The 15,920-nt window shown below is 41.6% G+C and overlaps 1 pseudogene; it reads left to right on the top strand.

Annotated features, from left to right (window-relative positions):
• The first annotated feature begins 4,607 nt into the window (after nucleotides 1-4,607).
• LOC136400016 (long-chain-fatty-acid--CoA ligase 4 pseudogene) lies at nucleotides 4,608-9,437 on the top strand (annotated as a pseudogene).
• Nucleotides 9,438-15,920: the final 6,483 nt, after the last annotated feature.

Here is a 15,920-nt window from a genome sequence, read left to right on the forward strand (position 1 = left end):
AGGGACAGACAGACAGGAACAGAAAGAGATGAGAAGCATCAATCATCAGTTTTTCGTTGCGACACCTTAGTTGTTCATTGATTGCTTTCTCATATGTGCCTTGACCGTGAGGCTACAGCAGACTGAGTAACCCCTTGTTTGAGCCAGCGACCTGGGTCCAAGCTGGTGAGCTTTTTTGCTCAAACCAGATGAGCCCGCGCTCAAGCTGGCGACCTCGGGGTCTCGAACCTGGGTCCTCTGCATCCCAGTCCGACGCTCTATCCACTGTGCAACCACCTGGTCAGGATCCATTTGATTTTTTTATAAATTTAAAACTACCAAAAAAAAAGCCTATTCATTAAAAAAAATAGATCATAAAGTTTCCCTGTTTTAAACCCTCCAAATACTTCTCATCACACCTTGAAAAAAATGATAAATAATAAAACTCCTTCCTCTGGTCATGAAGCTGCCAGGATGTGGCCCCTGTATCCCTTCAGTGACTGGTTCTCTAGCCGTATTTGACTTCTCTTCCCCAAACGTGACCAGTTTGTTCCCATCTCAGGGCCTTTGCACTTGCTGTTTCCTCTGTCTGGATGCTCTGTTCCCCCTCGTTTTCAGATAGCTGGTTCCCTCTTATTAATCAATTCTTTTTTTTTTTTTAATTCACTGAGAGGAGGGGAGGCAGAGACAGGCTCTCGCATGTGCCCAGACCAGGATCCACCTGGAAAGCCCACTAGGGGGCGATGCTCTGTCCGTCTGGGGCATTGCAACATGTTGCTCAGCAAACAAGCTCTTCTTAGCAACTGAGGAGGAGGCCATGGAGCCATCCTCAGCTCCCGGGGCCAACTTGCTCCAATCGAGCCATGGCGACAGGAGGGGAAGAAAGAGAGAGAGAGAGAAGCGAGAGGGGGAGTGGTGGAGAAGCAGATGGGCGCTTCTCCTGTGTGCCCTGACTGGGAATCAAACCTGGAAATCGAACCTGGGACATCCACACACCAGGCTGACGATCTACCACTGAGGCAGCTGGCCAGGGCGTTATTATTCAAGTCTTAGCTAGAGTATTACCTCCTTAGAGAGTTCCTCCCTGACCACCCATCAAAAGCAGCCACCCAGTCACTGGTTGCTCTATAATCCTATTTTAACTCTGCGTGAATCCCTAGCTGATAGTTTTCTTGTTTGTGCATTCAGTGCCTAGATCACTACTAGAACATAGTTGCCATTGGGACAGAGGTCTTCTCTACCTTTTTCATTGCTATGTTCCCAGCTCCTAGAACAGTGCCTGGCATACCACAGGTACTCAGTAGATACTAACTGAATGAATGAGTGAGTGAGTGAGTGAGTGAGTGAACGAATGAGTGAATGAATTTAATGAAAATCACTCAGGGCTAGGCCTGAGTTGGCTCCTGGATCCTGCAGAAGATACAGCGCTTGTCCCCTGGGCTCTCACCATCTAATACACAGAGGTAAGTGCTGAACCTCCTGAAACAGATAGTAGAATGATTAGCGTATGGGCCATGGAGTCAGATAGCCTGCGATCAAATTGTGGCTGTGGTCTGCAACAGCTGTGGTAGATTCTTAGAGGAGCATATTGCATGCTCAATAAACACCAGTCCTTGTCATGATCATGCAGGCCATATAAAAACACACAAAACAGCATACCTCTAATGCCAGCGTTAAGGAATCTAGGAAATCACTTTATTTATTCACTTGTTTCTGGATCCCTCTATATAGGCCTTTGGAAGTGAGCACGAGGAGGGGCAGGTTATGTGGGGGGCCTTCATTCTCCCAGCAACTCTATGGGGTAAGTGCTGTCGAAGCTATTTTACAGATGAGAGAACTGAGATTCAGGGTGGTGCAATGATTGGTACTGGGTAGCACAGCTGGTAGGTGGCAGGACCAATAATCATAGCCAGGTCTAACCACACACACACACACACACACACACACACACACACACCCCTCACCATCCTGCTCTGGAGGCCTGGGATCCAACCCTGAGCCCATGGGCTTACATGGGTGGCAGGAAAACAGAGTGGGCTGGAGCTGGACTATTGGTATAGATGAACCTGATTCAAATCTGAACCCAGGTGAGACCTGGGACAAGGCTCCTTATTAGAAAAATGGGAACCATCGCCCAAATGGTTTCTGCCTCACAAAGAGATGGCAGCTCTCAGGACAGTGCCTGGCAAAGGGCGGGCTGGCAGTAAGCCTCTGCTGACTGATGCACTGCAGAGTTGTGAGGGTGGGGTGAGATGGGGCTGGTCTGTCAGATATGTGCTAATCAGTTCCAAAATTCTGTGATGGAGGACGAGATCCAGGACTCTACAAGGCAGCACCTGTGTGGATAGGAATTCAGAACTGGGAGGAACACTAGCAAGCATCTGGTGGACATATGAGGTGACCAAAACCCAGAGAGGGGGCATGAGCTGGCCCAGTCATCCAGCAGATTAGTGGCAGGTAGCTCCAGGGTTTAGGTCCTGGGAGAGGACCACACTGCTAAAGGTCTCAGCAGCACACAATGCTTCCTGCCTGACGCAGGCCCACCCTTTTGCTCCTGGCCAGCCGAGATTTGAGAACAGGCTCCGCCCTCACTAGGTGTTGGCAGGTGGTGCAACACTTCTCTGAGCCTCAGTTTCCTCAATGCTAAAGTACGAAAGACTGCACCTAGCTCTGCAGAGTTGTAAGGATGAAGTGCACCTGTATATGTCAAGTGCTAGCACAGTGGCTGCAACACAGTCAGAATAAATGCTAGGTTTCTTTCTTCCACATATTCATTCCCCGCACTGACACCGGAGGCAGCCGCCTACCGCTCAGCTGCAGTTAGGTCGCCACCTTGATTAAAAATCTTTTATTCTTCCAATGGCCTCTAAAGTAATGTCAGAATTCCTTAGCCTGGCTTCTAGGACACCCTAAGCTATTTCACTCGCCTGCATTTCTGCCATCTCTTTATAACTAATGTGCTGTCAAGTTAATAAATGAGTCTGTAGCCCTTTTTGGAAATGCTGAACATATAACCCTGTCTTGCAGACCAATGCACTTTAACATGTTCAGGGTTCTGAGAAAGCCTGCAGGAAAGAAATCTGTTTCACCTTGTTAAATCCAGAATTTTCCAAATGAGTTTGACTGTGGAGCCCTATTAATATCCCACAGAACATGCTTTTGTTTCCTGAACACCCTTGGCAATTTCCTGCCTGCCTGCTCTGTGTAGGTTAGTCTTACTTCCCACCAAAGCCTTCTTCGCAAGCACATATTTACTTACCCCGAGGCCCGCAGGAGAGACCTCTCCTTCTCTGGTAGAGCGAGCCCCTCCTCTGGGCTCCCTCAGCTCCGTGCACATGCCCCACCCTCCCTCTCCCGCCCCGCACTTTGGGCGCCCCTGCCAGGCTGCCAGCTTCCTCCCAGCTGCTGCTTCCCTGCTTCCCCTTCTCCTGCCCATGAGGTGTTTAAGTCTTATCTGTTCTCTGTTCCTGGAGGGTCATCAAAAAGCACCTCTTCTAAGAACCTTATCTATATGCCCCAGTCAGGAAAAATCTATTTTAAATAAAGAGATTCCCAGACAAAAAAAAAAAAGCTAAAGTTCATTAGTTCATCACCACCAAACCACTACACAAGAAATGTTAAAGGGTCTGAAGAAGAAAAATAAGAGTAAGAGGAAGAAGAAGACAATGACAGAGGAACATAGATATAAGGAATAAAATGGCAATAAATACATACTGGTTAAAAATCACTTTAAACGTGGGTGGCTTGTTCTAGTCAAAAGACATAGGGTAGCTGAATGGATAAGATAACAAGACCCATATATGTGCTGTCTATAGGAGACCCACCTCAGAATAAAAGATACACACAGACTAAAAGTAAAGGGATGGAAAGTGTTAATTCGTGCAAATGGAAATGAAAAAAAGCAGGGGTAGCAATTCTTATATCTGACAATATAGATTTTAAAACAAAGGTATAATAAGAGACAAAGAAGGACACTACATAATGATAAAGGGATCATTCCAACAAAGGGATATAACCTTGGTAAACATTTATGTATTCAATACAGGAGTATATAAATATGTAAAGAAAATCTTGATGGATATAATGGGAGAGATCAACAGCAATGCAGTCATAGTAGAGAACTTTAACACCCCATTGACATCAATGGTTCAATCTTCCAGACAGAAAATCAACAAGGAAATAGAGGCCTTAAATGACACACTAGATCAGATGGATTTAATTGATATCTTCAGAGCATCTCACCCCAAAGCAGCAGAATATACATTCTTCAAGTGCACATGGAACATTTTCTAAGACAGACCACATGTTAGGATACAAAACCAATAAATTTAAGATTGAAATTATATCAAGCATCTTCTCTGCCTATAATGGTGTGAAACCAGAAGTTAGTCACAGGAAAAAAACTCAAAAGCACACAAAGACATGGAGGCTAAACAACATGTTACTAAACAATGAATGAATTAACAATGAGATCAAGGAACAAATCAAAAGATACTTTGAAACAAATGAAAATGAGAATACAACAACCCAAAACTTATGATACACAACAAAAGCTGTTTTAGGAAGGAAATTCATAGCACTATAAGCCTACCTCAAGAAACAAAGAACCCCGCCCCCGCCCGCGCCCCCGCCGGTCGTTGGGGTGCGCGCGCCGCTGCGGCTTTTTCTCCGGCCTCGTCGGCGCGCCCCTCTTCGCCACGGAGCTAGCGGACACGCGGCTCCCTTCCGCCAGCTTCCCGGGGGCCAGGCGCCGGCGGGCTGCGAGGACGCCGTGGGCACCGCCTCCGATTGAAATCACAAAAGATTTACGTGTTCTTAAGAGAAAAAGAGGAAATCTACCACAGTTGACCGTGGGTAACTGAAACTGCAGAAGGCGAAACCGCAGATAAGGGGGACTACCCTACCATATTATTCATCACTAGGACAAAACACATTTATTATAACAAAAAACGCTATGGCAAAGAGAATAAAAGCTAAGCCCACTTCAGACAAACCTGGAAGTCCATATCGCTCTGTCACGCACTTCGACTCACTAGCTGTCATAGACATCCCGGGAGCAGACACTCTTGATAAGCTATTTGATTATGCCGTCTCCAAGTTTGGGAAGAAGGACAGCCTTGGAACCAGGGAGATCTTAAGTGAAGAAAATGAAATGCAGCCAAATGGAAAGGTTTTTAAGAAGTTAATTCTTGGAAATTATAAATGGATGAACTATCTTGAAGTGAACCACAGAGTGAATAATTTTGGTAGCGGACTCACTGCTTTGGGATTAAAACCAAAGAACACTATTGCCATTTTCTGTGAGACCAGGGCCGAATGGATGATTGCAGCGCAGACCTGCTTTAAGCACAACTTCCCTCTTGTGACTTTATATGCCACACTTGGCAGAGAAGCTGTAGTTCATGGGTTAAATGAATCTGAGGCCGCCTATCTGATTACCAGTGTTGAACTTCTGGAAAGTAAACTTAAGACTGCATTATTAGACATCAGTTGTGTTAAACATATCATTTATGTGGACAATAAGACTATCAATAAAAGAGAATACCCTGAAGGATTTGAGATTCACAGCATGCAATCAGTAGAAGAGTTGGGATCCAAGCCAGAAAACTTGAGCGTTCCTCGAAATAGACCAACTCCTTCAGACATGGCTATCGTCATGTATACCAGTGGTTCTACTGGCCGACCTAAGGGAGTCATGATGCATCATAGCAATTTGATAGCTGGAATGGCAGGCCAGTGTGAGAGAATTCCTGGACTGGGACCAAAGGACACATACATAGGCTACCTGCCTTTGGCTCATGTCCTAGAATTGACAGCAGAGATATCATGTTTTACCTATGGCTGTAGGATTGGATATTCTTCTCCACTCACACTCTCTGATCAGTCCAGCAAAATTAAAAAAGGAAGTAAAGGAGACTGCACTGTACTGAAGCCCACGCTCATGGCAGCTGTTCCGGAAATCATGGATCGAATTTATAAGAATGTTATGAGTAAAGTCCAAGAGATGAATTATATTCAGAAAACTCTATTCAAGATAGGTTATGATTACAAATTGGAACAGATCAAAAAGGGATATGATGCACCACTTTGCAATCTGATACTATTTAAAAAGGTGAAGGCTCTGTTAGGAGGGAATGTCCGTATGATGCTATCTGGTGGCGCTCCGCTGTCACCTCAGACACACCGATTCATGAATGTCTGCTTCTGTTGCCCCGTTGGTCAGGGTTATGGATTAACGGAATCGTGTGGTGCTGGGACAGTTACTGAAGTTACCGACTATACTACCGGCAGAGTGGGAGCCCCTCTCATTTGCTGTGAAATTAAGCTAAAAGACTGGCAGGAAGGCGGTTATACAATTCACGACAAGCCAAATCCCAGAGGTGAAATCGTAATTGGTGGACAGAATATCTCTATGGGATATCTTAAAAATGAAGAGAAAACGGCAGAGGATTATTCTGTGGACGAAAATGGCCAAAGGTGGTTTTGCACTGGTGATATTGGAGAATTCCACCCAGATGGCTGTTTGCAGATTATTGATCGTAAGAAAGATCTGGTGAAGTTACAAGCTGGAGAGTATGTATCCCTGGGGAAGGTGGAAGCGGCACTGAAGAACTGTCCACTTATCGACAACATCTGTGCTTTTGCCAAAAGTGACCAGTCCTATGTGATTAGTTTTGTGGTTCCTAATCAGAAAAGGCTGACCCTTTTGGCACAACAGAAAGGTGTGGAAGGAACTTGGGTTGACATCTGCAATAACCCTGCCATGGAGGCTGAAATACTGAAAGAAATTAGAGAAGCTGCAAATGCCATGAAGTTGGAGCGCTTTGAAATTCCAATCAAGGTTCGATTAAGCCCAGAGCCATGGACCCCTGAGACTGGTTTGGTCACTGATGCTTTCAAACTGAAAAGGAAGGAACTGAAGAACCATTACCTCAAAGACATTGAGCGAATGTATGGGGACAAATAAAGCGCTCTCTTTCCAGTTGTGCAGGAGGTGGCTGGCGGTTCTTCAGTTCTAGAGTTCTACGCCTTTTTGAGCTGTGTGTTAGAATGTGAAGTATATCATATCATTCTAAAGACATGGTAATTAAAAAAAAAGTGATTCAAGTAATTGTTGAGTAAACTTTAACTTAGTTTTGCATAGTTCTAGTAAAGCTAAAATTGAAAAGTTGTTTCTCTTTAGCTGTGTTATGAATTTTAGAGGAAATACTCTGTTTTTAAAAATTAGCCTGATACTTTTTTATGAGAAAAATATTAAATGTTGAACAAAATAAATTAGAGTTGGAGTAGAATGTAGTTTGAGGAAATTTGCATCTTCCAATGTCTATTGTCTTCCTAGTTCAGAAGAAGCTTAAAAATATTAAGCATGACAAAAAATATGTATTAACACTACTCAAAGCAGAAATGTTACAGGCCTTTAAAATTCTTTTCCAAGCATTTATCCTGAAGGGAAAATTCAATCATAATATAACAGAGAATCAAAGAACACCTTGGAAACCATTTTAGGATTGATAATTGTTGCCTAGGTTAGACATAGAATTATTGTATATTGTGAATAATTACAGTGCCTGAAGTAAGAATTAAACAACATAAATACACCAAAAATATCCAGTAATATATTTAAAGGGAAATTGAACTGCTTTTTTTGAAACTTGGAAGTCTAAAGTCAGTAACTGTTAATTATTTGAATGACTTAAGAATACTTAAATACATTTGAAAAAAATGTTGAAAATTGCCTTTCTCTGTTCAAAATATAATGCTGAGGGCAAGAGTGAAATGATAGGAAGTTAATAAAATGTTCACAGGCAGCGTTTTCTCTGTTAGAAAAGGTGAGGAAGTCATGTTTCGAGTTAAGCCCCTTACACAGCGCTGAACCTGGAAAGGATTTAGACTCTGCATTTCTCTCCAGTGGCAGGATGGCTTTTCACATGTGCTCATGTTAAATTACACTAGGATTTAAGGTCTGTTTGCGGTTGCTGGTTAGATTCTTGAGCAATAGTTCATATTTCAGAAGCCTTTCATTTTGCTTTAATTTTAGCAAAGCGGGTTATGATGAAAGACTTCCCAATATTTTCTTTGAATCTATGAATGATTGATTAACTTGGATGTTTGGGGAAGTCAAGGGAAGAACACACTGTTACTACTTTTTCCCTGTTTGTGGGAAGAGCTTAGAAACTGGAAAATGCTGGATTTGGGAGAAGGGAAGTTACTTAATAAGGGAGTGAGTGATATTTGTGCAGTAACTTGACGCGTGGGCTCCTTTTGAATATTTAATTAAAATCAGGGATTTTATATCCCCGATAGATATTCACACTTGAACCATGGTTACTATAAACAGCAAAAATTCTTAATACTGTTATTCTTTGCACTTTGTTTCTGAATCATTTTATATATATACATACATACATATGTGTATATATATGTTGCCTATATTGTTTGTACAGATGTGGGCCACCACCACTGCAACAAAATACATTCTTTTTGCTCTAAAATATTTATAAGGAAACTATTTAAATGTTTGTATATGGTGGTACAAAGGAAAAAATCATCTGGTGTTATTATAAGCAAGAATGAAGGTTTTTGTAAAGATTTCTGTTCAGTGTTCTGCAGTGTAAAATTCGAGGCAAGTTCTCCCTGCAGTTATGTATATGTGAGTATTCTCTTTCTTCCCAACTTGCCTTTGAAGAGTGACGAACCATTATTATCAAGTAGACTACTATTCAGCTTCTACTGTTCCAGGCCCACTCTTGATCCTTCAGGAATGATTTCCTTAGATTTTTTCAATATGTGACTCCCCCCCCCCCATTCGGAATGATGATTTTAAATATGTGAGTGCATGCATATTCAGATATTTGCACCCCACCCACTTCCATCTCCCCGAAAGCTAGAACACTGCCAACTAATCTGTTGTGTAGGTCCTTAGAAACACGTAATTAACACTTAAGGTTGGGTGCTGCTAATTCTTTGCGAAAATCCAAATATTGTTAAGGGACCAGGGAGATGCCACTACCCCCTGATTTTTCATTATGAAATATACATATTTATGTAAACAGATATTTCCATATTCATAGTGACTTTTCAAGTACTTGAGCCTAAAAATTTTGATTCTACATTTTTATACCTGTTTAAATCATTCACTGTTGTTACTACATGTCAGTCATTCAAATAAAGTGTACTTTAAAAAAATTTACTACAGTTATGTACATTTCTTAGTTGAACACTTGTGACCTTTGCTTTAATTACATGAAAGTCTCCTGCCTCCTTGATTTTTGTATTCATTCTTTTTTGTTGTTGTTTTCTAGAGGGGAGGTTAACTGTGTGGTTTTTCAGAACTGAGGTACAGGTGAATGATTTAAAAAGTCAAAAGTTCAGGAAAGTAAATGCTTCTTTGGTCATAAAGATTGATTAATAATCCTCACCTATATTTTCTTGATAGCATAGGACAAATGTTTCTGACTTAAGATAAAAAACAGGTTAAAGACTTGTGTGGTATTTGGGGTTTGGAAAGAAATATTTTAATTTTCAAATGTAGTTATAAATTAGAATGTATTCATATTTGTAATTTCTGTTTAAGTGCACGATTACAGTATTGTGACTGAGATTTTTGTGTTTATTCCTGATGAAAAGCTCTGTTCTTGTTTTTAAATTTGTACTCGAATCTTAAGAAAGAAATCCACCCATGTTATCAAAAAAAAAAAAAAAAAAGAAACAAAGAAATCTCAAATAAACAATCTAACTTTACTTTTAAAGGAACTAGAAGAAGAAAAACAAACAAAGGCCAAAGTGAATAAAAGAAAGGAAATAATAAAAATCAGAACAGAAATAAATGAAATAGAGTCTAAAAAATTAGCCTACCCTGTGGTGGCGCAGTGGGTAAAAGCATCGACCTGGAACACTGAGGTCGCCGGTTCAAAACCCCGGGCTTCCCTGGTCAAGGCACATATGGGAGTTGATGCTTTCTGCTCCTCCCCTTCTCTCTCTCTCTCTCTCTCTCTCTCTCTGTCTCTCTCTGTCTCCTTCCTCTCTCTAAAATGAATAAATAAAATCTAAAAATAAATAATTAATTTAGCCTGACCTGTGGTGGCGCAGTGGATAAAGTGTTGACCTGGAACACTGAGGTCACCAGTTCAAAACCCTGGGCTTGCCTGGTCAAGGCATATATGAGAGTTGATGCTTCCTGCTCCTCCCCCCTTTCTCTCTCTCTCTCTCCCCCCTCTCCCCCCCTCTCATTCTAACTCTCTCTCCTCTCTAAAATAAATAAATAAATAAAAATTAAAAATTACACAAAAGGTCAATAAAACCAAGAGCCAATTCTTTGAATAATAAGCAAGATTGACAAACATTTAACAAGTCTCATCAAGAAAAAAAAGAGAGGACCCAAAGAAATAAAAAATAGAAATGAAAGAAGAGAGGTAACAACTGACAGCACAGAAATACAAAAGATTGTAAGAAAATATTATAAACTACTATATGCCAAAAAGTCGGACAATATGAATGAAATGGATAAATTCCTAGAAACACACAATCTTCCAAAACTGAATCAGGAAGAATCAGAGAATCTAAATAGACAGATTACAACTAATGAAATTGAAGCAATTCTATAAAATCAATAAATAAAATCTTTAAAAAAAATGGGCAAGTGATCTGAAAGACTTCTCCCAGAACAGACAGATGGTCTATAGACACATAAAAGATGAAAATTAAAACCACAATGAAATATCACCGCATGCCTAACATCAATGCATCAACAAACAACAAGTGCTGGAGAAGATACAGAGAAAAGGGAACCCTCCTGCACTGCTGGTGGGAATGCAGACTGGTGCAGCCACTGTGGAAAACAGTATGGAGATTCCTCAACAAATAAAAATGGAACTGCATTCCACTTTCAGGAATATATCTGAAGAAACTTGAAACACTAATTTGAAAGAATATATGCACTCCTATATTCATATCAGCATTATTTACAATTGCCAAGATTTGGAAGCAACACAAGTGCCCAATTGGTAGAGGAATGGATAAAAAAGCTGTGGTACATTTATACAAAGAAACACTTGGCCATGGAAAAGAAGGAAATCTTACCTTTTGTGACAGGATGGATGGACCTGGAGAGTGTTATGCTAAGTGAAATAAGCCAGTCAGAGATCCACAAATACCATATGATTTCACTTATATGTGGAATCTAATGAACAAAATAAACAAACAAACTGAAAACAGACTCAGAGATACAGAGAACAGACTGACAACTGTTAGGAGGTTGGGGGATTGGGTTAAAAAAGGTGGAGAAATTAAGAAAAAACCCTCAGAGACACAGACAACAGTATGATGATTACAACAGGGAAAGAGTGGTTGGGGGAGGTAGAAGGTGCAGGAGGGATGCACGGTAATGGAGGAGTACAAACGACACAGCGTACAGATGGGTTATAGACTTGCACACCGGAAACCTATATCATCCTATTAACCACTATCACTCGAATAAATTCAATATAAACATTTTTTAAATCTCTCTTTTCCTCATGCTTTTAGAGTTCAGGTTTGGTGAGAGTAGGATCCATATTTTTTCTTTCTCTGCAGTGCCTTTTGCTTAGTAAGTATTCAATGAATATATGTTTATTCCTAAGTCTACCAATATTTATCACACACCTCTCATGGGTCCTATGCTGAGTGCTGAGGATATGATGGAAAAGGGATCCGATGGAAAGAAAGACAGACACGGAAGGCAGTAAGGGAAGTGGGGAAAAGCAAGAACTCTGGACCAGACAGCTTGGGATCAAATCCTAGTTCTAAGATTTATTAGTTGTGTATCGCTGGGCAAGATATTTGACCTGTGTCTCGTTTTCCTCATTCTTCTTTTTTATAAATAAATTTTTATTAATTTTAATGAGGTGACATCAATAAATCAGGGTACATATATTCAAAGAAAACATGTCCAGGTTATCTTGTCATTCAATTCTGTTGCATACCCATCACCCAAAGTCAGATTGTCCTCCGTCACCTTCTATCTAGTTTTCTTTGTGCCCCTCCCCCTCCCCCTCCCTCCTCTCCCTCCTTCCCTCCCCCTGCCCCCCATAACCACCACTCTCTTGTCCATGTCTCTTAGTCTCGTTTTTATGTCCCACCAATGCATGGAATCCTGCAGTTCTTGTTTTTTTCTGATTTACTTATTTCACTCCGTATAATGTTATCAAGATCCTACCATTTTGTTGTAAGTGACCCGATGTCATCATTTCTTATGGCTGAATAGTATACCATGGTGTATATGTGCCATATCTTCTTTATCCAGTCTTCTATTTTTTTTTAGAGTGATTAAAGCCTTTAAGCAAACTCTTGGCCAATACAGCAAGAATCCATAAAGAGTAGCGTCCTTAACATGTTCACCAAGTCCAAGTTGGCCCCAACACCATGCCAAATCCCTGAAAAATGCAACCCAACCCCAGTTCAGTTTGTTAGGAGCAGGAGTTCAGGAAAAGTCCACCTCCAGGAAAAGTCCGCATGGCACTGGAATCGTTGTCACAATTCTATACTTTGCAGCTCATGTCCAAGTCCCAATGACCGCTGCTTCTAGCTGGTAATGATTCAGGTAGACTGGAAAAGCCATCTGCAGCATGCGTGGATATGGAGTTTCTGTTCTCCTCTGCCTGGAGAGATGAGAGCAGGTTGCTTTTCCCTGGAGCTCTGTGACTGTGGCTTGGTAAAGAGAACCTTGGGATACACTAAGCTGGGTGGCAAAGGTAGATTCATAACAGAAGTTGGCAAAAGGGGGAAAGAGAGCTCTAAATTAGGAGTAGGTCCCAGCCTGAAATATGAGTGGGGCATTGAGGTAGGAGGAATAAAGGAAACACTATACATTAAACAAAGCAGCAGAAAATAGGACTATCAACACCCACAACAGAGATCTTCGAGGGCGTTTTCCTCATTCTTAAGACAGGGAAAGATACACTATGGATCTTAAAGGGTTACTGTGAGGATTAAAGGAGCTGATAAATGTCAAGAGCTTAGAATAGTACTCAGCACATATTAAGGGCTGCATATATAGTGGCCATTATTATGATAATTAATAGTTTTTGGCTCATAGAGCTTGCAGTCTAATTGGGAAGACAGACGTTGAATAACTAATTATTCAAATCATTATTTAACTAAGAAGTATCAAGAAGGAAAAGAACAGTACACAACAGAATTAAAAAAACTAATGGCCTGGACTTTTCTAGAGACTCAAGGGTGGCTTCTCAGAGAGCATGACATTTAAGCCATGACCAAGGGTGAACAGAAGTCACCAGGCCAAGCAGAGACTGAAAGGCATTTCATGCAGACGAAACAGCGAGTACAGAGACACTGGGTCGGGCAGGAGATTGGCATTTTGGAGGAGCTCGGAGAAGACCAGAGTGACAGAAGCCCAGAGAGCAGGGGACAGAAATAGAAGGTTAGTTTGCAGAGTGAGGCAGATCTTGCAAGGTCTTGGGGCTTTATCCCTGGAGCTTTGGGAAGCAGTGATCATATCTGCCTCTTAGCAGACCATTCCTGAAAATGGTAGAGGACCCCAGCAGGAGACTGGCCCAAGTGAGAGAAGCTGGTGCTTATACTGGGGTGCTGGCTGTGGGGCAGGGGAGAGATGCCTGCGTTAGAGCCTCGTTAGGGGATCAAAGAAATGACAGGCTGGAGTCACCAGTTGGAATGGGCAGCAACGGGAAGAGAGAGACACTGAGCATGCACCTAGGTTTCCAGTCTGAGCAGCAGAGAAACTGAAGATGAACCTCCTTACGTGCGGGGGGATGTGAAGAGTCCAGTTCGGGGCATGCTGAGTGTGAGGCTGCAAGGGGGTCAACAATTTATGGGAAGTAAAAGTAATATATTGAGCCAAATCATACTATATTAAGAATATAAAAGTAGGTGAAGTCATTATAGGTTGAACAGAGACTTTGGGTTGGGAGATAACTTGGGTGCTATATATTAAAAAAGGTAGGCTGTTCCTTTTTTATGGAAAAGAGGTAAAAAATGGAGATGGTTTTAGGGGGTGAGGGGAGTAGGAGAGGGTATAGGGGGATAAATGGTGATGGAAGGAGACTCGACTTGGGGCGGTGAACACACACTACAGTGGACAGATGATTTATTACAGAAGTTTTACCCCTGAATCCTATATAATTTTACTAACCAATGTCACCCCAATAAATTCAATGAAAAAAAAATTAAAAAAGAAATGGAGACAGTTTTTTATTTTTTTTAAATTTACTTTTATTTTATTTATTCATTTTAGAGAGGAGAGAGAAAGGGAGAAAGAGAGGGAGAGAGAGAGGGGGGAGGAGCTAGAAGCATCAACTCCCACATGTGCCTTGACCAGGCAAGCCCAGGGTTTCGAACCGGTAACCTCAGCAAGAAATGGAGACAGTTTTAATAGAGATGAGGGTGGGGAGATTTGGTGTGGTTTAGACCACAGCAAGCTCACAGAAGTCCCTGGCTCTCACCAGGACTGGGAGTGGCTATGGGCAGGATCCTGACAGGAATCACAGTGCAGTCTTACTCTGTTGTTGCTGAAGAGATTCACTCGCTCACTCAGTCGTTCAACAAACACTTATTTATCTATCAATGATCTAGGGTTTGAGGATATAACTGATTTAAAAATTCCTTAGCACCCTGGCCAGTTGGCTCAGTGGTAGAGTGTCAGCCTGGCGTGCGGGAGTCCCGGGTTCGATTCCTGGCCAGGGCACACAGGAGAAGCACCCATCTGCTTCTCCACCCCTCCCCCTCTCCTTCCTCTCTGTCTCTCTCTTCCCCTCCCGCAGCCAAGGCTCCATTGGAGCAAAGTTGGCTTGGGCACTGAGGATGGCTCTGTGGCCTCTGCCTCAGGCACTGGAATGGCTCTGGTTGCGGCAGAGCGACACCCCAGATGGGCAGAGCATCGCCCCCTGGTGGGCGTGCCAGGTGGATCTCGGTCCGGCACATGCAGGAGTCTGTCTGACTGCCTCCCGTTTCCAACTTCAGAAAAAAAAAAAATTCCTTAGGTTCTACTGGAGGAGACAGACAACAAATACATCAGTGTATCACTTAACATCAGACAACTGCTATAAAGGGGAAAAAAGGAGGGTCAAGGATTGGAAAGTGACCAGAAAGTCCAATGGTCAAGGCCTCTCTGAAAGAGAGACTTTTGAGTTTCAATATAACAATTGAAAGATTACAGATTTCTTATTTGGATATATAAAGGGGCACCTTTATATTTTTGTCATCTTTAAATACATATTATTAAATAACTGACATAAATATTTAAAACTTAATCATGTATGAAATCAAACCCATAAGAATGAACAATGAAGGAGACCTGTGGTGGCGCAGTGGATAAAGCCTCGACCTGGAACACTGAGGTCGTCGGTTCGGAACCCTGGGCTTGCCTGGTCAAGGCACATATGGGAATTGATGCTTCCTGCTCCTCCCCCTTTGTGTCTCCCTTCTCTCTCTCTTTCTCTCTCCTCTCTCAAATGAATAAATAAAATCTTTAAAAAAAAGAATGAACAATGAAACCAATAGAAAAATCAATAAAAGAAAATTGTACCCCCAAACTTTCAGGTTATTCCAAAAGCAGTAACTCATTGAGAAAATAGATACATTGGAAAAGCAGGTAGGAATAGTCTCCTAGGGTCTTTGATAATCCAATAAATTGAAAAAAGTGGATCACACGGACACAGTGGATAAAATATTTTTTTTCATCCTTCACAGATTACTGAACTAAGAGAACATAAAATGTATAATGTGCCATTATGAAAGACATTGATGACAAGCTGGATAATGAGTTTCATCAATTAAGAGAGGATTTAGGATTAGTCATTGCACAAGAAAACTTAAAGAGACCTGACAAAGATTTTCACAAGTTTGACAACAATCCTAAAAGTTTAAACATATGAACAATAGCAAGTTGTGAAACTGGAAGAAGTTTTTCTAAATTACCAATGATTTTT

This window comes from Saccopteryx leptura, chromosome 3, assembly GCF_036850995.1.
Source record: "Saccopteryx leptura isolate mSacLep1 chromosome 3, mSacLep1_pri_phased_curated, whole genome shotgun sequence".
Classification (NCBI taxonomy): Eukaryota; Metazoa; Chordata; class Mammalia; order Chiroptera; family Emballonuridae; genus Saccopteryx; species Saccopteryx leptura.